The sequence below is a fragment of the Stomoxys calcitrans genome, chromosome 4 (assembly GCF_963082655.1).
Source record: "Stomoxys calcitrans chromosome 4, idStoCalc2.1, whole genome shotgun sequence".
In the NCBI taxonomy this organism is placed as follows: domain Eukaryota; kingdom Metazoa; phylum Arthropoda; class Insecta; order Diptera; family Muscidae; genus Stomoxys; species Stomoxys calcitrans.
Genome location: NC_081555.1, coordinates 100,898,782 through 100,924,104, shown reverse-complemented (window position 1 = coordinate 100,924,104; position 25,323 = coordinate 100,898,782). Strand labels below are relative to the sequence as shown.

The 25,323-nt window shown below is 39.1% G+C and overlaps 1 protein-coding gene across 1 annotated transcript in view; it reads right to left on the bottom strand.

The window, feature by feature from the left end:
- The window catches only part of LOC106083204 (putative uncharacterized protein DDB_G0282133), a 210,164-nt gene that overhangs the window by 155,458 nt on the left and 29,383 nt on the right, over window positions 1–25,323 (bottom strand). The window lies entirely within an intron of this gene.

Genomic DNA, 25,323 nt, shown 5'->3' with positions numbered 1-25,323 from the left:
GCGCGAGATGTTTTGTTATAACTTCCAACAACTATGCCAAGTATGGTCTAAATCATAACCTGATATAGCTGCCGTATAAGCCGATCTGGGATTCCGACGCCTTGAGCTTCTAGAGAGGGCAGTTATTATTCGATTTAGATGAAATTTGGCATGAAGGGCGCAATTCTTATACGATTTGGATGAAATTTTACACGTAGCGTTTTGTTATGACTTCAAACAACTATACCAAGTATGGCCAAAATCGGTTTATAACCTGATTTATGTATATGCACCAAATAAAAAGGTCTTCCGATTCTTATACGATTTGGCTGAAATGTTACTCAATGACTTCCACTATGGTCTCCAACATCCAAACCAAGTATGGCCAGAATCGGCCCATAATAGCGTGAAAAATGTTATCCGTTAACCTTTCTTTGCCTATAAAGAGATACCGGGCAAAGAACTTGACAAATACGTTCCATGGTGGAGGGTGTATAAGATTCGGCACGCCAAACTTAGCACCCTTTCATTTGTTTTTTATTTTTTTCAGGAAGATAGACACCCAAGCATTCAGACTCATAGGCAGATAAGTATACTAATCTATGAGCCATGGTGGTCTCATTGAGGGATACCGTGATATGCCTAATCTCGCTTGATAAGTGTACAGGTGGAGTTTCATACAATGCGTAGCACTTATGCGCATACTAGGCGCCAAAAATTTGCAAATTTTTCCATGAACATTGCATTAAGGAACTGGGGCAAACTTCTCATATATCACTGAGTGCTGTCCGATTCAAATTTTAAGCTCAATGATAAGGGGCCTCCATTTTTTAGCTGCATCCGAACGGCGTGCCGCAGTGCGACACCTCTTAGCGGAGAAATTTTAACATGGCATAGTACCTCACAAATAGGATAACCACCGCTGAAATTTTTTTCTGATGTTCTTGCCAGGATTTCCCAGACATTCTAAGTCGATCTAGCCATGTCGGTCCGTCCTTCAGTACGTTCATCCCTCAGTCTGTCGATAGCGATCGAACGCATAAAGCTAGCCGAATGAAATTTCGCACAGATACTTCTTATTGATGCAGGTCGTTGGGGATTGCAAATGGGCCATATCGGTTCTGTCTTCGATATAGCTTCCATATAAACCGATCACCCGATTTGACATAGTTAGCCCCAAGATGCCGCAATTGTTATCCGATTGGACAGAAATTTTGCATGTAGTGTTCGGTTACGACATCCAATAACCATTCCAAATATGGTTTAAATAGGCCAATAACCTGACATAGCTTCCATATACCCCGATTTGACAACTTGAGCCCATCGAAGCCGTAATTTTTGTCCTAAAATTTCTAAATACTGTTCTGTTTTGACTACCAAAAACTGTGCCACGTACGGTTCAAATCGGTCGGTAACCTGATGTAGCTCCAATATAAACCGATCTCTCTATTATCCTTATTCGGTTCCTAGAAGCTTTAATTTTTGCCTGGTTTGGCAGGAATTTGTTACTTAGTCTAAAATTAAACATTTCATTCAATTTTATTTTGTGTCAATTTTACGCAGAATCCATGATGGTGGGTTTCAAAGGTTCGGCCCTGCCGAACTTAGCACGTTTTCACTTTTTTTTTACAAAGACGTTTATATACATGTACATGAGCGCTAGGCGTGAAAGGAGACTCTCACCCTAAGCGCACTTCTAACGCAAATTAATAAACCGATTTGACAACCGCTTACTCCATACATTCGTTGCTTAGGTAGGGGCGTGATTCTTCAATTTCTAATTAAATTTTTCGTCCTAGGTTTTCGGCAAGAATGATGATGGCAATGGTTTTGCTGCAAGTGGGCTTAAACATAGTTGACAGACGCTTACGACGTTCATTCGTTCATTAGGTAGAGGTGTAGTTTTCGCATTATTTACTAACTAGATTTTTGTACACGACCCCATATAATGGTGGGTAAACTAACCTAGTCATTCCGTTTGTAACACCTCGAAATATTGATCTACAACCCCATAAACTATAGGGTGATTTTTTTGAGGTTAGGATTTTCATGCATTAGTATTTGACAGATCACGTGGGATTTCAGACATGGTGTCAAAGAGAAAGATGCTCAGTATGCTTTGACATTTTATCATGAATAGACTTACTAACGAGCAACGCTTGCAAATCATTGAATTTTATTACCAAAATCAGTGTTCGGTTCGAAATGTGTTCAAATTTTGACAAATTTTGTTCAGCGATGAGGCTCATATCTGGTTGAATGGCTACGTAAATAAGCAAAATTGCCGCATTTGGAGTGAAGAGCAACCAGAAGCCGTTCAAGAACTGCCCATGCATCCCGAAAAATGCACTGTTTGGTGTGGTTTGTACGGTGGTGGAATCATTGGACCGTATTTTTTCAAAGATGCTGTTGGACGCAACGTTACGGTGAATGAACACATTTCGAACCGAACACTGATTTTGGTAATAAAATTCAATGATTTGCAAGCGTTGCTCGTTAGTAAGTCTATTCATGATGAAATGTCAAAGCATACTGAGCATCTTTCTCTTTGACACCATGTCTGAAATCCCACGTGATCTGTCAAATACTAATGCATGAAAATCCTAACCTCAAAAAAATCACCCTTTATATATATTCTAGATTATCTTGACATTTTAAGTTGATCTAACCATGTCCGTCCGTGTGTCGAAATCACAATAGCCGTCGAACGAAAAAAGATATCAGCTTGAAATTTTGCACAGACTTCTTACATCTACATCAAGGTCTTTGGTGATGCAAATCTTATATTGGGTTGCCCAAAAAGTAATTGCGGATTTTTCATATAGTCGGCGTTGACAAATTTTTTCACAGCTTGTGACTCTGTAATTGCATTCTTTCTTCTGTCAGTTATCAGCTGTTACTTTTAGCTTGCTTTAGAAAAAAAGTGTAAAAAAGTATGCTTTTTTTGATTAAAGTTCATTCTAAGTTTTATTAAAAATGCATTTACTTTCTTTTAAAAAATCCGCAATTACTTTTTGGGCAACCCAATATACACAAATCAATTTGTGTTTGTTTGATCCGTATAGACTCAAAAACGGCTGGACCGATTACATTGAAATTTTCACTGATTGCAAAGATTTATCTGAAAGAAAACATAGGCTATATAATTTTTTAATATCGGAAGGATACCCCAAAAGTATTCTCCAAAAATAAAAGTGAACCGATCGGGACAATATGGGATTCAAATGAAAGGTTTTCAGGAGTAGAGTACAAATTTCATTTTAAAAATTGGGTCCAAGTAATTGGGGGGCCGCCCCAACTCCAAATCCCCCTAACATAGGTTTGTTGGACGATCATGACAATATGGGACCCAAATGAAAGGGATTCGGGAGTAGATTACGAATATGGTCAAGAAAGAGGAATAGACTTTGCAATTTGTTGATATCAAGAGGGGGCGGACCCACCCCCGTTACTCTAAAAACACCGCCCAAAATCAAAAGTGGATCGATAAGGACAATATGGGTATCAAATGAAAGTTATTAAAGATTAGAATACGAATATGGTTTTAGAAATTGGGTTCGCGTAGCCAGGAAGTTGCCCTAACCCCAAAACTAACCCAAGCAGACAAATTGAACGTTCTTACCAATATGGGGTTTAATTAAATGAAAGGTAATCGGTAGTAGATTACGAATCTGGTATATAAAATCAGGTCGAAGTATAGGGGGTCACCCCATCACCCAAAAACGCCTTAAATGGGCATATTAACCAATCACGACTCGATTTGTTTGTTTGTTCCGTATAGACTCAAAAACGACAAAATTGATTTTCTCAAAATTTTCACAGATTGTATAGGTTGGTCTAGAAGGAAACATAGGCTTTATAATTTTTCGATATTGGAAAGGGGCGCACCCTCCCCCTCCCCCTTATCCCTTAAACACCACCCAAAATCAAAAGCGGACCGATCTGAACAATATGGGTATCAAATAAAAGGCATTGGGGAGTAGAATACGAATATGGTATTAAAATTTTGGGGTTGGGACGGCCCGCTGGGTACTTAGACCCAGCGGGCCGTCCCAACCCCAAAACTCTCCCAAACAGACATATTGGACGTTCATGTCATTATGGGACTCGATTGAAAGGTATTCGGGAGTATATTATAAATGTGGCATACAAAATAAGTCCATGTAATGGAAGGTGTCCCCACCCCCAAAAACCCCCAAATGTACATTTTAGCCGATCATGGCTATATGGGGACTCAAATGAAAACAATTTGGGAGTATATTAGGAAAATTACATTAAAAATCATGGGTATTTAGGTGGTGCTTAAACTCTTTAAAACACATTAAATTATTGGACTCATCATGGCAATATGAAGCACTCAAATAAAAAGTATTTGAGAGTTTTCATTCTGAGGATAATTTGTAGAAATTAAAGATCAACGGATGGCAATGGCAATACCAAACGTCGATGAGGCTGTGTAGGTTCGAACAAAAACGTATGAAAATGAGAAAGCATGGATACGGTAACTAGGATAGCGATAGAGCAAGTAGGATGATGCGAAAATTCCGCACGCCTCTTTTTCCAAAAATTGTTTTTATGGTTTGAATTTCTAATGAGGCTGCTCGGACGGTATACAGAGCATTCGGACGGTATACAAAGCATTCGGACGGTATACAGAGCAAAGAATTCATAAAACCTTTATTTGAATCGATAGTACGGTCCACATAATTTAATGTTTCAAGATTATTTCATGCAAATGTTGAGTGTTGACCGTCTCAAGTGGTCCATCCGTTTAGTCCAATATTGGCATACTCTTTCCAACATTTCGACCAGTATCTTACGAATAAACGCTTCAATATTGTCTTCCAATGTCTCAATTGAGGCGGGCTTGTCTGTATAGACATGAGCTTTAACATAGATTCACTAAAAATAGTTTAAAGGCGTTAAATCGCACGATCTAGGCGGCCAATTGACCGTCCGGAACATCAAATAAAATGTTGATCTCGCTTCTCAATAAGTCCATTGTTACGCATGCTGTGTGACATGTGACACCGTCTTGTTGAAACCACATGTCAGCAAGTCAAGCTCTTGCATATCATCTCACGGTAGCGTTCACCATTCACAGTTACGTTACGATCATCTTTGAAGAAGTACGGCCCAATGATGCTACCAGCCCATAAACCGCACCAAACGGTGACTTTTACTGGATGCATTGGTAGCTCTTGCAATGCTTCTGGCTGATCTTCACTCCAAAATCGACAATTCTGCTTATTTACGTACCCATTGAGACAAAGATGAGCTTCATCGTAAAATGGATGAAGCACGCAAGGAACTTTCTTAACAGAGCACGCATTTTGATAATAAAATTCAATAATTTGCAAGCGTTGTTCGTTTTTAAGACGATTCATGGTTAAATTATAGACCAAACTTAACATGTTTGACAGTGAAACAAAACACGAAACGTGCGCGAGCTGTTTAAACCAGTTTTGTCAAAAGATAATAGCAAAAAAATCACACTTTAGTTTGAAAAAGTCATTCAGATAACTTGACTAATGCGAGCCATGGTAGAGGGCAGATAAGATTCGACCCGGCAGAACTTTGTGTTCACTTTTTTTGCCAATTTTTTTCATGTTGACTGCCATTTTGCTCAAATTCGCCACTTTTTTAATGGGGTAGGGCAAAGAGGGGTTTTGCACTTGCCCCGTAATCTGTACATAAGCCTTTTCAAGTTTTGAAAAATATGAAGTAGTTGCCTTTGGGTATGAATGACACCAATGTGGCAAGATTTTTTGAAGTACCCTACTTAAGGTCAATCCTATGTAAGTGGTGTTCTGTATTTTTGGCTTGAAATTCGTGCCAACCTATTCTTACCTATTCCACCCCCACTTCAGGTCAATCCCAAGTAAGTAATGTATTCTATTTTTGGCTTGAAGTTCTTTGCACTTGCATCTGCAATTGTTGTTTTGCTTGTTCCACCATATTGTTTGAAAGAGTATTTCCAAGTATTATAAGGGGCCAACAACATCCCCAGTATCAGTAGAATTGCTGGTTGTTTATTTACACATGAACATATCAAATGTCAAATATATTGTCCAATACATATTTATCACTTGATAGATTCACGCAAGGTTGCATTTGATAGCATGTTATGGAGTAGAGTAGTGCTAGCAGCAAAATTAGTTCAAGTGGCATATATAGAGATTATGTTGCGGCGTAATAGATAGAGCAGCTTGAATGATACAAATACAGTATTGGAAGATAATGGTGTTAGAGAGGTACTTCTTTTCAGACGATAAAATTATGGGGCCAACTTCATAAAATAAATATTTGAGTTAGAAGTTTGAAAGGCTGATACAGTCGTATTAGTCGTATCAGAGAGAGGAAATAGTCGAGTAGAAATTAATACAGTGGTCACATGGAAAATAATGGAAGAGTAATGGATTTTAGTTTTTTTAAGAGTGTTAAAGATATACACACTGCTGGCGGGAATTTATTGCAGAGTTCGTCTTTAGAGAAATCGTGCATAAGTTTTCCATGAGTACTTGGCAGGGTGCTGGTAAGTTTTGTAAGGTTTATGATATCAAGGCTTTTGTATTTCTGAAATTTAAAAATTGTCCAGTTGTACAGGGTGGCTGATGAATATTGCTACAATGATGAATATTGCTACATTTTTTTTTCGGTGTATGGAATACATTTTTCTTTTATTCATGTTAAATTAAATTATTAAATTAATTATTAAATTATTATTAATTAAATTAATTAATTAAATTAATTATTAAATTATTATTATTAAATAGAAAAAAAGTTATTACATTTTTTTTTGGTAGCGGCTTTCATCAGCCACCCTGTACATCTATTGGGTTGCCCAAAAAGTAATTGCGGATTTTTCATATAGTCGGCGTTGACAAATTTTTTTCACAGCTTGTGACTCTGTAATTGCATTCTTTCTTCTGTCAATTATCAGCTGTTACTTTTAGCTTGCTTTAGAAAAAAAGTGTAAAAAAAAGTATATTTGGTTAAAGTTCATTCTAAGTTTTATTAAAAATGCATTTACTTTCTTTTAAAAAATCCGCAATTACTTTTTGGGCAACCCAATAGTTAAGCGTAACTAATATCAATATACACGTTAACCCAATCTTTGAAAACTATCCTCAAGGTAAAGTTTTTTATTGGAAACGTTATACGGATTCATATTTAAATCGCTAGAATTCAACAGTATGTAGAATGTTAACAGACAAAGCTTGTATGGGAGGTATGCTCGATTAAGATGTCACATTTAAAACCATTACCAATCATCAGATGGGTAATACAACATTCTATACGGAATTTCGTGCGAATGGTTGAAAATGGTGGTAACTAAACCGTTATGGGTGTAATATCGGGCGATCTGCATGTGTATATGGGAGCTATATCTAAATCTGAAGCTCCAAATGAAAATGTGACTGTATGTGTGAAATGTTCTCTTTAAGTATTCTTAATTCTCTCAATATGTAAAAAATCATTTTTTGGACTAAATGATTGGTGTTTTGCAAAAATAAACAAAAAAAAAAGAAATCTTAAATATTTTTTTACATCTTCGAAGCGTTTCATCAATAAAAATCATTGTATAAAATAAACACAGAAAAAGGATGCGCACGTTCATTCATTTCTATGATTGAAACAAAGAGAATAAAAATATGTGTGACTTGCCATCAACGTTACCGTAAAGGGCTGTACATCGCTGATCTTAAAGGGCGGGAATCGCTAGTATGTTCAAAATTTCGCGATTAAAAAGCAATTAAAAACGCGATAAATTTGGCGGAACCGCTTTTTATATACACTCCACCATGGATCGCAGTTGATACATTGTTTAAATGAGTTTTTCAAATATACAAGAGATAGATCTACAGATACAGATAGACCACACTTGACAATTAGAAGTCATAAAAAATTTCACGTTTAAGATTTCAGCTAAATAATTGCGCCCCCTTAGGCCCGAAGGACAACGAATGATAGATGGTCACAAAGAGGGGGCTGTGAGCATTCCAAAACTATGTGGCCTAAGCTAGAGTTAAAGAGGTCTACCGCTTTGCTGTCCCTGGCTAGAACAGACGTCTCAGTCATTGTGTCCGTCATGACAGGTCACTGTCTAATCGGAAAACATGCTGACAGACTGAAGGTTGCCAGCAATGACTTTTGCAGAAGCTGTGAGGACATCAAAAAAGAAGAGACTGTAGAACACATCCTGTGTGTGTGTCCCACACTAGCAGTAAGAAGGAGTTCCACTTCAGATTATGATTTCTTCCAGAACCTGTCTGATTTAGCGGATGTGAACATTCGCAAGTTATTGGACTTTTTAAAGTGATATGGATGGTTCAACGGTTGGAACTAGAAGGCATCTTCCTTCTTCTTCACAATGGTGAGTGAGTCTGATAGCAGACTGCCACTCAAACCTAGTCTAGGCTCATATCGGGCGATGGGTTTATATAGCAGCGATATTAGGTTATAAACCTATTTCGACTATACTTGCCACGACTGTTGGAAGCCATAGCAAAACTTAACGTTCAAAATTTCAGCCCTGAAGATAACACGTCAAACCATTCTACACGGCCGGTGCCGAAACGCATTTGGCGTTAACTGTGCCTTCTTTCTGGCCATTCGAACTCTGCACCAACTGGCGGATGATACCGAGTCTAGATATTCCCTCGCGGCTCACAATATTCGAAAAGGGAAGTTTTGTCCAGTACAGCGATACTCTTCGATCCGGTTCGAAGAACCAAATGTTAGGGTGCGGGTGAGAGCGTGACGTGGTGAGACGGGTGGGTGTTTGTTAAAGAGATTCAAAAATAAATAAAACATAGGTTTTTTTCTTTAAACAAAGGGTTGTCTTTATTAGTGTGTGATACTTCAACACAGGCGATAGTTACCTTAAAGACAAAGGGTGAGAGATGCGCGATGTATGCGGTGTGAGAATTAGATTGCGAGTGTTTTGGGAAAAGGCACTGAAGTTGCTTTGAGGCGTCGTTTTGATATTGGAAGTCTCTCTCTCTCTCTTTCTACATCCGAACTAGGCGAACACGATCCTTAGGGAGTTGTAGAAAGAGAAAGTGCTCTTAATAAACCTGCCTACGGTCCGGCTGAGCGAACAAGGCCAAGGAGAGGTTGTAGAGGAATTTCCACGAATAGGAAGAATCCCCCTACGATCCGAGCTAGCGAACAAGCTCTATGCAAGGTTGTAGGAAAACAATAAGAGCTTCTCCCACTACGTCCAGCTATGTGAACAAGCTCAAAGGAGGAGGGTAGAGAAAGGAACAAGCCAATCGTTTGAACTTAAACAGTGGTAATTGCGTCTTCTAGAGGGCCAAGAATTCCATTCTGCAGATTGGTTTATATGGCAGCTATATCAGGTTATGAACCGATTTAAACAATACTTGGCAATGTTGTTAAAAGCCAAACCAAAATACTTGTGAAATTTCAGCCAAATCAAATAAGAAACCGTCATCTAGCGTCTCAAGAAGTCAAGATCCGAAATTAGTTTATATGGCAGCTACATTAGGTTATGAACCGATTTTAACCATTTCTGGTACAATTATTGAAAACACTTCACAGAACACTTCATGGGAAATTTCATCTAAAAAGGATAAGAACTACGCCCTCTGGAGGCTCAAGAAGTCAAGATCCGAGATCGGTTTGTATGGGAGCTATATCAGGCTATGAACCAATTTAAATCAGTCGTAGCACAGTTATTGGAAGTCAGAGCAGAAAACCGCATGCAAAATTTCAGCTCACTCTTGAGACTCAAGAAATCAAGATACGAGATCGGTTTATATGGCAGCTATATCAGGCTATGAACCCACTTATACCTTTCGTGGCACTGTTATTGTATATATATATATATAATATTAAAACAGAACACCTCACGAAATATGTCAACCAAATCGGATAAAAATTTCGCACTCTTTAGGTTCAAGAAGTCAAGATCCGAGATCGTTTTGTATGGCCGCTATATAAGGTTATGAAACGGTTTGAACCATTTTAGGCACAGTTATTGGAAATCAAAACAAAATATCTCCTGCCAAATTTCAGCCAAGAATTGTGCCTTCAAGAGGCTCAAGAAGTCAAGATTCGAGATCGGTTTGTATGGCAGCTATATCAGGTTTTGAACCGATTTAGACCGGTCATTGAAAATCAAAACAAAACATTTCAAAATGTCCAATATAAGGATCATACAACAGGTTAAGGAACATGTTGTCTTGGCAAGGACGAAGTGATAAGAACCACCCCCACTAGGGCAATGGAGACTATTCTAGATATCCGACCCCCTGACATACAGATAAAGTGTGAGGCAGCCACTGTGGCTATGAGACTTAAGGCGATGGGAGAATGGATTGAGAATGGGAGCAGCTCATACCATAGCGGTATAATCGACGCGACGATAGGAAACCTGGAAGGGAGGGAAGAGGTTTCCGATCGGATACCTGGAAGGAAGGGAAGAGGTTTCCGATCTGATACCTGAGACGACATTTGAGGTCGAGTGCGACGCGCTACTGCTAACGGCACATTCTTAAATTGACGCAACTCTGGTATTTCCATCTGAAGATTCATGAAGCATTTGGGGTCGACGCAGTCCGAGTAAAAGGCGTGGACGACGAATGTAACACTGTGGAACAGTGAAACAGACAGTAGGACGGCGAAAATCCTATGTGGTGATTCGAAACGCGAGAGTACGAAGCTATTACTGAAAGGAAGTAAGAAGGAGATCAGTATAGCTTTTGGTATCTTAACGGTACACATAGAACTCCTAGCTCATTTACAAAATCGGTGCGGAAAGTTTTAGCATGTGTAGGGTATGTGGGGAAGATGATGAGACGTTGGAGCATTTGGTTAAGCATTGCCCGTCTTTGGCGGCTTAAAGACACCGGTACACAATAGGGGACACAATACCAGACATGTACCAACTTAGGGGAGTGGTATGGAAAACAATTAAGGATCTTGTAAGAAGCAAGGAGTTTCTTACTTAAAATTTTCTTTTTAGTTTTTAGAGCACACCACAAGCGGGTTATTGACTTAGGAGTGTGTCCGTGGCATGGGGCGGATTAATATTCGCACCCTCTTTTCAACCTAAACTAACCTAGTATACCAATTTCATGGTAGAAACTTAAATTCTCAACTGTATCCTTAGAAAGCAATACATTCCAGTTTGTACGTCTTGTCGGCACGGGTTATCGTGAACCGATCGCCAGAATATTTCGTATTTTGCTTATTGGAATCGAAAGGAGAAAATTAAGGTTATACGGTCCTATATTAGAAAAAAATGTCCTCATTATAGCATGGGACGATCTAATGTGCAACACAGGATGCAATGTGCTAAGGTGTTTGTAAACATACAATCATTGGATGAATGGAATATAGGTTCGATTTTCATCATCACACAAAAACTTTTTGCAATCTCAAAAAAAAAACTGTGCACTAGACGTTGTCAGAATGTGAACGGCTGTAGACAGTTTCGAACGTTTTGTTTACAAAAAAAACTGTTGTTTATTTAAGAATATTTGTGGTTGATCAGTCAACATCTGCGTTTTGCATTCATTTTTATGAACAACGGGGTCAATATGACATCGCGCGCCGCGTTCTTTTTTTGAACAGCAATAATGCACGCAAAAAAATAATTCGTTTGACATAAAGGAAATTTTCGCCAAGTAACCTTCTTTTCTGAAAAACGTTGACTTTGTTGCAAGGATTTGTAACAAATAAAAAGTTTTTTTATCTTGACAATGCCTTTCATTCTTGATATATAAAATATGTTATTCAGGTTACAACTAGTTCAATTGAATGTTAAACTCAATGATGTATCATAATTCAAACTCAAATTTTTACGAATTATAAGCATACCTCACTTGGTAATTCAAAATCTTGCAGAGTATATTTGGATTTATTTCGATGGTTTGATACACAATTATATTAAAAGACTTCCATTTTTGCATAACCCATTATGGTTTTGTATGATGATCTACTGTTTTCGTTATGCTATATTTATTTAAATACCTACTTTGTGATGGATATTTCATTATCGCGTAAATGCTACCAAACAATGTATGTGCCTTAGAAATATTTGTCGTGTTTTCTTGTACCTGGCAGCCATTTGTATGTTGCTCTAACGATTTTTGTCATTGGATATACCAAATTTTTGTACTCAAACTTTGAAAATTGACACTTTCCGAGTGAGTGCGGGTGGTAAGCACTAGCGCGAGCTACTCAATATATTGACTGCTCTTTGCTCAGTCAAAACATAAAAGAAGAAATGTTGTGTGTGAGAATGTGTCTATAACAGTGATGAGAACACAATTGCAATTATTTGCAAGCCTATGGATCTGCTTGGGTTTTCTTTTATTTGTACGTACAAAGTAATGTGCATTAGAGTGAGTATTTTTGCCAACCCTTTCTCTCTAGTAGGCGAGACACAAGAGTATAATTATTGGACCGGTACACGAATAATCGTTTGCGGCTATCGAAACACTTTTGCAATAAACAAATTTTGCTAACTTCTATAATAATACATTTATGGCTAACCTTTGATATGTTGAAGCGAAGTGATACACGGTTACAATAAAAGCAAAACTTCATAGTACAAGTATTTTATTTCTCGTAAAAAGTTCCCAAACGTTTTATTTTTTTGCGTGTAGGTTCCTCTGCAAATTTTCATACTTTTATTTTTTCGATCGCTTTCGTGATTTTTACAGAAGGAAAGACGGACATGGCTAGAATGTTAAACCGATCAAGAACATCTGTACTCTATGATGTCTTAGACTAGTATTTCAAGTTGTTACCAACAAAATAACTGGTTTAGTTAACCCCTTCCTATGGTGGAGGGTATAGAAATATTTGAATATTTCTACGTATCTTAACAAATGACCTTTGGTTTGCCAACTTTGAGGGGACTTCAAATTTTGGATGTGAGTAACATTTAATTGCAAAAAACTCAACAAATTGCATGATTTTTTCAGGTTTTTTTTCAGGGGATTTGTTTTATTTAAGTCGTATATATATAAATTAAATTCATTTGACCAATTGTTTTAACGTATGTAATTCATTCTTTGCATGTGAAAATTTATCAGATGCTTTAGTTATCCCCCATCTAAATTTAAAAATAAATATTTATTAGTATCGTATACAGGTTTTTCATAGACATTTTAATGGAAAAATGTGAACCTATTATTCATCCACGTGATTAATGGCACAGTAGGTATAAAACTGATAAAAGACTAGTCGGATTCAGTTAAGGCCAAAATCACTTGATTTCATATGAGGAAGTATTTATACTTTAACACACACAAAAAGGAAGGTATACTAATTCCGTCCACCCGCCTGTAACATTTCGAAATATTGAACTTAAATTCTATATATAGTTTTGATGGATGACTGATGATAATGTCACTCAAAGTCCATATAATGCTGTTCGTCCGTTTGTCGTAAGCTATCTAACTGTAGTTGGCTTTGTGTTATTTTCAAATTTTGGATCTAAGGTTAGTACAAGTTTATGAGGCAGTGTGCCATCTGACTCTTAGATGTTTTCGTCCATTGTGACATAAAAGGAATAGGAGAAGGAAGCTGTCTTCTAGTTCCTACCGTTACACCATACAGATCGCTTTAAAAAGCCCAACAACTTGCGAATGTTTGAATACGCTAAATCAGACAAGTTCTGAATGCAAGTGCGGCAAACACATAAGAAGATGTTCTATAGTCTCACCTTCGTCGTCGTCCTCGCAGCTTCTTCAGAAGTTGTTGCTTGCAACCTTCGGTCTGGCAGCATGTTTTGCAATCAGACAGTTACCTGTCATGACAGAAAAACCTTTGCAATTTGTCTGTTCTAGCCAGTGACAGCTAAATGGTAGAACTCTTCAATTCTACATTTACTTAAATTGACCATGATAGAACTCAGCATAGCCATTAGCCAAACTCAGCATAGCCTTCCAAGCGCCTCGATATTCTGCGCTCCTTTTATAATCTCTGACATCAAGTTTTAAGGTGCCTCCCACCACTTGATCTTTCCTTCGGGCTTTTGGTCATCCCAGTTTGAGTGTACCACCGTGTTTGTCTTCAGAAGACTTCTTTGCTGGAGCTTCTTCATCCATTCTGACAACATGACCTGGCCAACGCAGCCATTGTATTTGTGTACGTATAAATATGCCAACCCTTTCTCGTGGGCTCGTGGTATGAACCACGAGCGGTATGACGTGGTATGAACCGTTAACGCAAACTGGTCCATATATTTTACGAAGAATCTTTCTCTCAAAAACTCCAAGCACTGCCTCATCTGCTTTCACAAGTACCCATGCCTCAGAACCATATTACAACATGGATAGTATCATCGTCTTGTATAGCGTAATCTTTGTCTGTCGAGAGGTGGCCTTGTTTCTAAACTGCTTACTTAATCCAAAGTAGCATCTGATTGCCATTATTATTATTCGCTTTATTTCAAAACTGTTGTTATTCGTTTCGGTTACGGCGGTGCCGGGGTAGATAAAGTTCCTGACTATCTTAAAGTAATGGTTCCCAACTTTCTCCATTTTCTTTATCTATTCGTTTGTACAAGGCGTTTTGGGAGACGAACCCATCCATTTCGTCTTATCTCCATTTACTGCCAGACCCACTTCCACTGACTTTCTTTCGATTCTTTCAAAGGCTGCAGTACTACTTCCGGTGACCGACCTATAATATCGATGTCGTCGGCATAGGCAAGCAGCATTTGTTGTATTGGGAGTAGTGTGCCATATCTATTCACATCTGCATCTCGTATAATCTTCTCCTGCAGGATATTGAAGAGATCACACTAAAGGCTGTCTCCTTGTCTGAAACCTCTTTTGGTTATAAATGGTTCCGAGAGATTCTTTCCTACTCTTGCTGAGGAACGTGTATCAGCAAGTGTCATCCTGCAGGGATACCAAACTCAGACAAACGGCTTTGTAGTCAACAAAGAGATATTAGATGTTGATTTGTTCTTCTCGAGCCTTTTCGAGGATTTGGCGCAGTGTGAATGTCTGGTCTAGGGTCTAAAGCCTAATTATCTCATTGACTTTAGCTTTAAATCTTTCACACAGTACGCTCTATATTATCTTGTATGCGATGGGGAGAAGACTTATTCCCCTGTTGTTGGCACATTCCGTCTTGCCTCCTTTCTTGTGTACGGGACATAGTATGCTGAGGTTCCAATCATCGGGTATGCGTTCTTCTAGCCAGATTGCGCAGAAAGCTGATGTAGACGCCTTATCAGCATGTTGCATTCGCTCTTAATTAGTTCAGCGAGTAACCCGTCGGCTCCTGCTGCCTTGTTGTTCTTCAGTCGGGTCACTGCTACTTGGACCTCATTCTGACTAGGAGGTAAACATTCTATACCATCATCAGGGATTGGTTGTGCGATATCCACTTCGCCCGCCATCGTCGGACTAGCAATTGGGTAAAATGTTTATTCCATATCACCAGCACACTATCTGTGTCAGTTACCATATTTGCTTTTTTGTGCCTGCAGGAGGATGTGCCTACACCAAAGCCATCGGTTTGATGGTTAATTCTTTGTTCGAATTCCCGGGCTTCATACAGATTCCTGTATATCTCAATTCGCTCACACTCACGACTTTTCAGCAACCCTGCAATCAGCGCGTTGCTACTGATTGCAAGGTTGCTATGTATGCCACATTCTTGGCTTCTGTAGGTTAGGTTAGGTTAGGTTAGGTTTAAGTGGTAGTCTACCATCAGACTCACTTAGACGTTTTCGTCCATTGTGACACCACAGGAACAGAAGAAGGAAGATGCCTTCTAGTTCCTATCATTGAACTCCTCACAGCTTCTGCAAAAGTCATTGCTGGCAACATTCAGTCTATCAGCATGTCTTCCGATTAGATAGTGACCTGTCATGACGGACACAATGACTGAGACCTCTGTTCTAGCCAATGACAGCAAGGCGGTAGACCTCTTCAAGTCTAGATTAGACCACATAGTTTTGAAATCCTCACAGCCCCCTTTTTGTGATCATCTATCATTCGTTGTCCTTCGGGCTTGAGGCATACCCACAGATTACAGTATCCCTGGAATGTGTAGGGTAGTTCCTAGTCTCTCAAGCTCGTCCGCTTTATAATTCCCTGGGATATGTAGTAGTCGACCTTAGATTTTATGAATAAGACCGTAAGTATTCATGAATATGGCGTTGACATAAAAGACGTGAAATTTCATATTTCTCAATAAAGTCCTGTGTTTTCATAGGTTCCAATAATTATTACATATTTCCTCGCTCCGACTTCAGTAATTTTCTCTGCCTTCGATTTCGGGTTAATTTCCTGACTGCAAGGCCGCAACCTTGGACTCTAGCACTAAATTGATCGCGAAACCTTAAAAAAAGTTAAACGAAGTACGTCATATCTACAAACATTGCTCATATCACACCTTCTGGTTCTGAGAATTTCCAAATACAAAATCAAAACTAATTTTCATTCTTAATCATTGAAATGAGCTAAAAACAATGATTTGTGGTTTAGCCAAATGCTATTGACTGTCTTTAGACATTCCATGTCAAAGCACCCGTCAAATGATAACAATGGCGCATAGACATTTTATACTGGTAAATATATGTATGTACTACATTTAGATTGTCGAATGGGTATTATAAATTTTAAGCTGTTGTCATTATCACGTCTGCGTAAATTGTAAACCAAATAGGAAAAATACATGAACTATAATCTGGAAAATAAAAACGCTTTGATCCCCATTTAAAGTCCCATTGAGAAACAAAAGAAATTTAGCTCACATCAATCAGGTGCTACCCGATTTCAAAATTGGCTTAATGCTAAAAGACCTTACACTCCTTTTAATCGAATTGCAACAAATAACAAAAACGGAAGAAAAAAAACAGTCCCTGAGTTCTCAATGTAGACCTCCAGGCCCACTCTGTCCTTTAGCTTTGATCCCTCTGTATAACATGATCTTCCAGATGGCAATACCAAATTTTCGTCAATCCAATACTGTGCCTGTGGCAGCAGTGTCTTGCACTCGACATTAAATGTCATTTCAGGTATCTGATCGGAAACCACTTCTATTCCTTCCAGGTTTCCTATCGTCGCCTCGATTATACAGCGATGGTATAACCTGCTCCTATTCTCCCATCACCTTAAGTTTCAGCCTCAATGGTTGCCTCACACTTACATGGTATGTCCATGAATCGAATTTCTAGAAGTTTCCGTGCCCTAGTGGGTGTGGTCCTTACTCGCCTATGTCAAAACAACATGTTCTCTGAACCTGTTATTATCCTTACGTTACACTTTTTCTGCATCACTGTCCACCAAACTACTGAAGCGTTAGTAAGTATTGGTCTAATCAATCTCCTGTAGAGCCAGATATCGAAATCGTTCCGCAGTGTAATCGTGATGCATCGAATTGGCCCACCTTAGTCTTCCTCTTGAACAGGCGGACTTCAGTCTACTCTGGGTTAGTATGAGACCCCCTGGATCTAGCGCAGTCATATAACATCCCCAAAACCCTTTCGGCTTTTTTGTATAGCTGTTTCGGAACCATACCCCTTAGAAGTTTTATAACATCGTCTATACATAATCTTCAAATTTAGAACAAGTAAGAGCGTGGTAAGTTCGGCCGGGCCGAATCTTATATACCCTCCACCATGGATCGTATTTGTCGAGTTCTATGGACGGTATCTCTTCTTAGACAAATAAAAAGAATATTGGATAAGAATTGCGCCTTGTTGGGGCTCAGAAACCAAAATCGGGAGATCGCTTTATATGGGAGCTGTATCAAGCTATTGATCGATTTAGACCATATTAGACACGTATGTTGAAGGTCATGGAGAAGTCGTTGTACAAAATTTCTTCCAAATCGGATGAGAATTGCGCCCTCTAGAGGCTCAGGAAGTCAAGATCCTAGATCGGTTTTTATGGCATCTATATCAAAACATAGACCGATTTGAACAACACTCAGTTGTTGGAAGGGATACCAAAACACTACGTGCAAAATTTCAGTCAAATCGGACAAGAATAGCGCCCTCTAGAGGCTCAAGAAGTCTAGACCCAAGATCGGTTTATATGGCAGCTATATCAGGTTATGGACCGATTTAAACCATACTTGGCACAGTTATTGGATATCATATCAAAACACGTCGTGCAAAATTTCATTCCAATAGGATAAAAATTGCGCCCTTTAGAGGCTCAAGAAGTCAAGACCCAAGATCGGTTTATATGGCAGCTATATCAAAACATGGACCGATTTGGCCCATTTACAATACCAACCGACCTACATAATAAGAAGATAATAAGAAGAATCTGTGCAAAATTTCAAGCGGCTAGCTTTAAGCCTTCGAAAGTTTGCGTGCTTTCGACAGACAGACGGACGGACATGGCTAGATCGAAATAAAATGTCACGACGATCAAGAATATATATAATTTATGGGGTCTCAGACGAATATTTCGAGTAGTTACAAACAGAATGACGAAATTAGTATACCCACATCCTATGGTGGAGGGTATAAAAGAAACTTTCCAGTCTAATACAATTTTTTACCCACATTGAATAAGAGGGCTAAGACTCAAAAAGTCAAGTCGGCTGGTATAGGTTTATATGATATAAACATGGATCGATTTTGCTCATTAAAATCCCAACCGACCTATATTAACTAAATTTCCCATGAACATTCCATTAAGGAACAGGGGATACTTCTCTCATATCAATGAGTGCAGTCCGATTAAAGTTTTAGACTCAATGATAAGGCACCTCCCTGTTTACGTCGAGTCCGAACGGCGTGCGGCATTGCGACACCACTTGGCAGGATACCTTACAAATGTAAAATTTTCGATGTTCACTTTCCCCCCTTTGGGAAAATGAATCCGGAACTATCTCTCTCGAATCGGTGTAGTTCACAGGTAGTCTGAGACCCTGCTCAGCCTATCTCCCGCATCCATGGCCTCCCGAATGCAGCAGTGACTGTATCTGCCTTCTCTCAGCATGCCAAGTTCCCTCAGCCTAAGCGCTATCTTAGCGCTACAGCTCCGAATATATCAAAAGGTTGTAAATTCAGCATTGCCCCCAGATCCGCCTGCGGTGTGGACCTTAGCGCCCCCTTCATACCAACGCAGGCAGTCTCTGTACCTTTCGAAGTTCTCTGGTGTGCGTACACTTCTCCACAGTGTTCCACCATATCAGTACTTCACACGTAAGCATTGGCCGTGTGCCTCCAATATATCATCTATGGGCTAACTCCCCACTTTCTACCAAACATCAGTCTGCAGGAGTAGAAGGCTCACATCACTTTTCGGCACCTTTCCTCTGTATTCCTTTTCAAAGACAGTTTCAAATCGAGGACTAGGTCTAGGTATTTTGCCTCCCTTGACGACTGCAGAGAGGCCATCTCCAAAGACGGGAGCCTGAATTCCGCTATCTTATTTCTCCGAGTGAAGAGCACCAACTGGGTTTTCCTTTGATTGGTCCTCAACCCATTTTTTGTAGCCCATTTCGATAGCCTACAGAAATTTGCCTTGAACCAATAGGACGACCTCGCCCACATATGGGCTTAGTTTCAGGCCATCTCTATTGAGATCCAATCATGAACATTCTTTTAAGGAACAGGGGAACCCGGCACGGGTAGCTGTGAGCACCACACAGTCTGGAACATTGAGTTCCGATCTGTGTGGTGTTCATTGCTGTCACGAGAAGCTTGGCTACGAGTTACCGGGCGCGTTCACAGATTGCGTATAGTGGAAGGCTCCATACGGAGTAGCTGAATCTGAAGTCGCGGACAATCAGCGGTATCGAGCGGAGAGTCTCAGTTAGAGGCCGAGCGGCACCGGCTCTTGCACAAATACTGAGTGCCTATGATGCTCGATATGAATTATTGGCGCCTTTAAATAACCAATGGCCAAGTCCGAACGACAACACTTGGTAGAGAAGTTTTATCAGGGCAGAATACCACACAAATGTAGCCAGCATTAGTAAGGGGATAACCACAGCTGAACATTTTTCTAATGTTTGCGGCGGGACTTGAAACCAAGCGTTCGACGTCATAGGCAGAAATGGACTTCGTTTATCACTAGGTTCCAGAGAATCTGCGAAAACCCCCTCCTTGAGGCGTTCCCTTTGTCACCCGGCTTCTGACCACACTTTCTCCCAAGTGCGCAGTAATAATCCTGCAGCGCAGCATATTATCCGTCTACCGGGAGACACTCGGGTAGATCCCCGACCTTCGAACCTATCTCCACGTTATTGAATGCCCCCTAAATATCGAGGACGGCCACCGGAGCACAGAGGTTATCATGTCCTCCTGGTGAGACCATTATACAGGGTGGCTGATGAAAGCCGCTACCAAAAAAAAATGTAATAACTTTTTTTCTATTTAATAATAATAATTTAATAATTAATTTAATTAATTAATTAATTAATTTAATTAATAATAATTTAATAATTAATTTAATAATTTAATTTAACATGAATAAAAGAAAAATGTATTCCATACACCGAAAAAAAAATGTAGCAATATTCATCATTGTAGCAATATTCATCAGCCACCCTGTAAAATTTTCAGCGGTGGTTATCCCCTTCTAATGCTGGCGGCATTTATGAGGTACTATGCCATGTAAAAATTTCTTTCCACTGCATATTCGTTAAATCCCTTCCATTTTATCGACCTAACTTGGTTCTAGTTTGATATAATATCCCAACCTAAACAGTGGGAACTTTGCCATGCAAAAGCTGGGCATTGGCATAGAAACTCCTCGTAGTCCCGCCCACATGCCCAGTATACAGGCTTGCTATCTGCAACAATCCAGTGTAGGTGCGCCTGTACTCCAACCTTTTTGACCCGTGTAGTCAGCAAATGTCGCACTTAACTCCCTCCCCTTCCCTATTATCTCACGGAATATTATCCCACGGAGGTGTTCACGTCAACCACTAACGCAGCGCATAAATATTCGCGTGGAGAACACTCAGAGATACGTTTGCAACATCATCCTTATCATGATAGCTTTTAGGGTAGATATTATAAGGGATTCTTATGGCTTCTCGGTTGGTACCTTGTACTTTCTTGAAGAAAACCCAACAGCCCTGCCAATACTACATCCAGGTATAGATTTCACTTTACCATCGACTCCGCGCTGGACATGGGTTGTACGACCTGTTCCACCATATTCGTCCTACTTTAATTCCCAGAATATTGTCGTATCCAGGAAGCCAAGTTAGCGCAATGTTATTAGGGATTCTATACATTAAGGCACACATTTCAACCTTACATCATCGAATTCAAGGTCTTGAGTGTATCCATACTAACATAAATCCTTGACATCGTGTTATATCCCTTTGCCAAAATGACGATTGCAGGTATCTAGGCATCAGAGATCATTGCCTGAAACTCATACGACAATCTCAAAGACAATAACAAGTGCATCGAAGTTGACCTCTAATTGCATTCACGTCTCTACCTTAGAGCCTTCAGTGACTACCAAGACCTCACCCTGTTTAATATCCTGATGGGAAAGCGAATTCTTAAGCTCCTTCCTCGAATCGATCTCTAAGCAACTTAGGTTGCGACTAAGTTTTTTCCTTCGCATTCATAGTATCCAGAACTGGAACTTGGAGTATATCCGTCCTCTTTCAGCATGCCAAATTCTCTCGGAACCGAATGTGAAAACCACTCGTGTGAGGTACGATTGCAGTAATTTTCAAGCGAAGATCTTTGTTATTGCCAGAGCTGCGTTGATCGTGCTGTCTAGGAACATTAACCAATCATAATGAGTTATAGTTAGGCAGCTAAAAAGATTCTTATGTGTATGAGTATAGGGTCTGAGGTAGTGCTTCGCAGTCGCAACTATTTGGGGCGACTGCATAGGCATCACAAATTGATCCTATACGTATGTATGTTAAAGGGCCTAACTCACTGTCCTATATTTCGGGGAAATCAGACAATAAATACGCCTTTTATGGGCCCAAGATCTGAAACCGAGAGATCGGTCTATATCCAAATCTGGATCGGTCAATATCCAAATCTGGACCAATCTGAGCCAAATTGCAGAGGGGCCTTACACAACTCACTGCCCCAAATTTCGGCGACATCGAACAATAAATGCGCCTTTTATGGGCCCACAATCTTAAATCGAAAGATCGGTCTATTTGGCTGCTATACCCAAATCTTGACCGATCTGAGCCAAATTGCAGAGGGGCCAAACACAACTCACTGCCCCAAATTTCGGCGACATCGAACAATAAATGCGCCTTTTATGGGCCCACAATCTTCAATGGAGAGATCGGTTTATTTGGCTGCTATACCCAAATCTGGACCGATCTAGGCCAAATTGAAGAACGATGTCAAAGGGCCTAATACAACTCACTGTTCCAAATTTTAGCAAAATCGGACAACAACTGTGCCTTTTATGGGCCCAAGACTTTAAATCAAGAGATCGGCCTATATGGCAGCTATATCAGGTTATGGACCGATTTGAACCACACTTAAAACAGTTGTTGGAAATCATAACAAAACACCTCATGCAAAATATCACCCAAATCGGATAAGAATTAAGCCCTCTAGTGATTCAAGAAGTCAAGATCCAAGATCGGTTTATAGGGCAGCTATATCAAAACATGGACCAATATGGCCCATTTACAATCCCAACCGACCTACACTTTTAAGAAGTATTCGTGCACAATTTCAAGCGGCCAGCTTTACTCCTTCGAAAGTTAGCGTGCTTTCGACAGACAGACGGACATGGCTAGACCGACTTAAAATGACATGACGATCAAGAATATATATACTTTATGGGGTCTTAGATGAATATTTCGAGGAGTTACAAACAGAATGATGAAATTAGTATACCCCCATCCTATGGTGGAGGGTATAAAAATGGAAATATAGTACTGGTAACGAGAGAAAACTTTCGTTTAGTACCTAATTGGTACCATTTGGTACTTTCCTAACAGATGGAACAAGAGGTTTGAAATTTGCCATGTAGGCACAACTAGGAAATATATGATGGGTTACTAAATCGGACTGATCTATTCAAAATTCGTACATTTTGGTATCAAAATTGGTACCATTCAGTACTTTCTTTACAGATGGAGCTAGGGGTCTGAAATTTGGCATGCAGTTACAACTAGGGAAAATATGATGGGTGATTATGATCTTTTTACAATTCGTACATTTTGGTACCAATATTGGTACGATTTTTTACTTTCTGTGTAGAAAGTAACAAATCATATATTTCATAGATTTAGGAAAATCTATGAAATATATGATGGGCGACTAAATGATTTTTTTCACAATGCGAACACTTTGGTACTATTTGGTACTTTCTTTATAGATGGAGCTAGAGGTCTGAAATTTGGCACGTAGGTACAACTTAGCAATAAATGATGGACGACTAGATGATTTAATCAAAACTATCACATTTTGGTACCATTTTGTACTTTCTGTTCAAATGGAGCTAGGGGTCCGAAATTTAGTTCTATTAAAAATTCGTACAGTTTGAAACCATTTGGTACTTTTTGTTCAGTTGGAGCTAGAGGTTTGAAATTTGGAATGTAGGTCCAACTTAAAATATATATAATGGATGGTTAAATGATCTATTCACCATTCGCATATTTTGGTACCAAAATTGGTACCATTTGGTACTTTCTTCGTAGATGGAACTAGAGGTCTGAAATTTGGCATGTAGGTACAGGTCTGATATTTGACATGAAGTAGGAAATATATAATGGGTGACTAAATGATCTTATAAAAATTCATACAGTTTGTTACCAAAAAGTGCAAAATAGTACGAAATAGCTTATCTTTGCCAACAGTAAATGGGGACTGCTAATTTAAAAAGTATTTAACAAGTATTATCGCAGGCTTGACAAAAATACGACATGTGGAAGAAGACGTACTTATTGTGGTGTTAATTGATACCTTTAAAGAATATGTTGGGCAACTAATGGTACTTTCTTAACGGAGTGAGCTAAAGCGCTCGAAATAAGGGAACGGTTACACCTTAGCAGAAAATATTGGGTTAGAAGATTTCTTTTCAATTCGTGTATTTGGGCACTAAAACATAGAAAATGTCACTTTCTTTACAGAGTGATCTTAAGTTCTCAAAATTGGGATACAGCTGCACCTTGACTATAAATTTTGGGCGACCAATTTTTTTTTTCAAAATCGTACATTTAGGTACTAAAACATACAAAATGGTACTTTCTTCACGAATTGAGCTAAAGCGCTCAAAATTGTGATTCGTTTATACCTTGACAAAATATATTGGGCGACTAAATGATTTTTCCGATGTATTGTTATTCTTGGCACTATTTGGTACTTTCTTTACCGAGGGGGGACAGATTTCTGAAATTTAATACGCAATTTATTGATAATCTCATAAACAAAGTGACTACACAGGGGTTTGGAAGTCCTACATTAAAAATAGGGGTATCAAATACGGGGGTAGCGGGGGTATATTTTTATACCCTACACCACTGTGGTACATGGTATTATAACTTAGTGAATTTGTTTGTAACACCCTGAAGGAAGAAAGAGTTAGACCCATTGATAAGTATACCGATCGAATCACTTTCAGATTCGATTTAGCTATGTCCGTCTGTCTGTCTGTTAATTTTTGTACAAAGTACAGGTCGCAGTTTTCATCCGATCATCTGAAAATATGGTATAGTCATATTTTTCGGCCTAGAGACAAAGTCTATTGAAATTGGAAAAAATCGGTTCGGATTTGGATATAGCTCCCAAATATTTGTTGTCCGATTTGCCTTAATAATGCAATAAAATGGTCATTCGTTAACCGATTGTCACAAATTTTGGCAGGAGGGATTTTCTCTTGACTCACGACATTACTGGTGAATTTTATGGAAATCGGTTCAGATTTAGATATAGCTCTCATATATATATATCGCCCGATTGTAACTTCTAGAGTCACAGCAAGGGCATTTAAGGGCCAATCTCAACAAAACTTTATCCAACGCTTTTCTCGTCAACTACCACAATATCTGAGAAGTTTGCTCCAAATCGGTTCAGATTTAGATATAGCTCCCACATATATGTTCGTCCGATTTTGAGAAATATTGCAATAAAGTACTCACTTTTTTAACCGATTCTCTCGAAATGTGGAAGGAAGAATTTTCTTTTGGCATTTCTGGTGAATTTCATAAAAATCGGTTCAGATTGAGCTATAGCTGCCATATATGCATATTGCCCGCTTTTCACTCCAATAGCCACTGCAAGCGCATTTATTGACCAATCTTGCCAAAATTTTGCACAATGTTTGCTTCGACGATAACTACCACAATATCTGAGAAGTTTGCTCAAAATCGGTTCAGAGTTCGATATAGCTTCCACATATATGTTCGCCAGATTTTGGGTAATGCAAT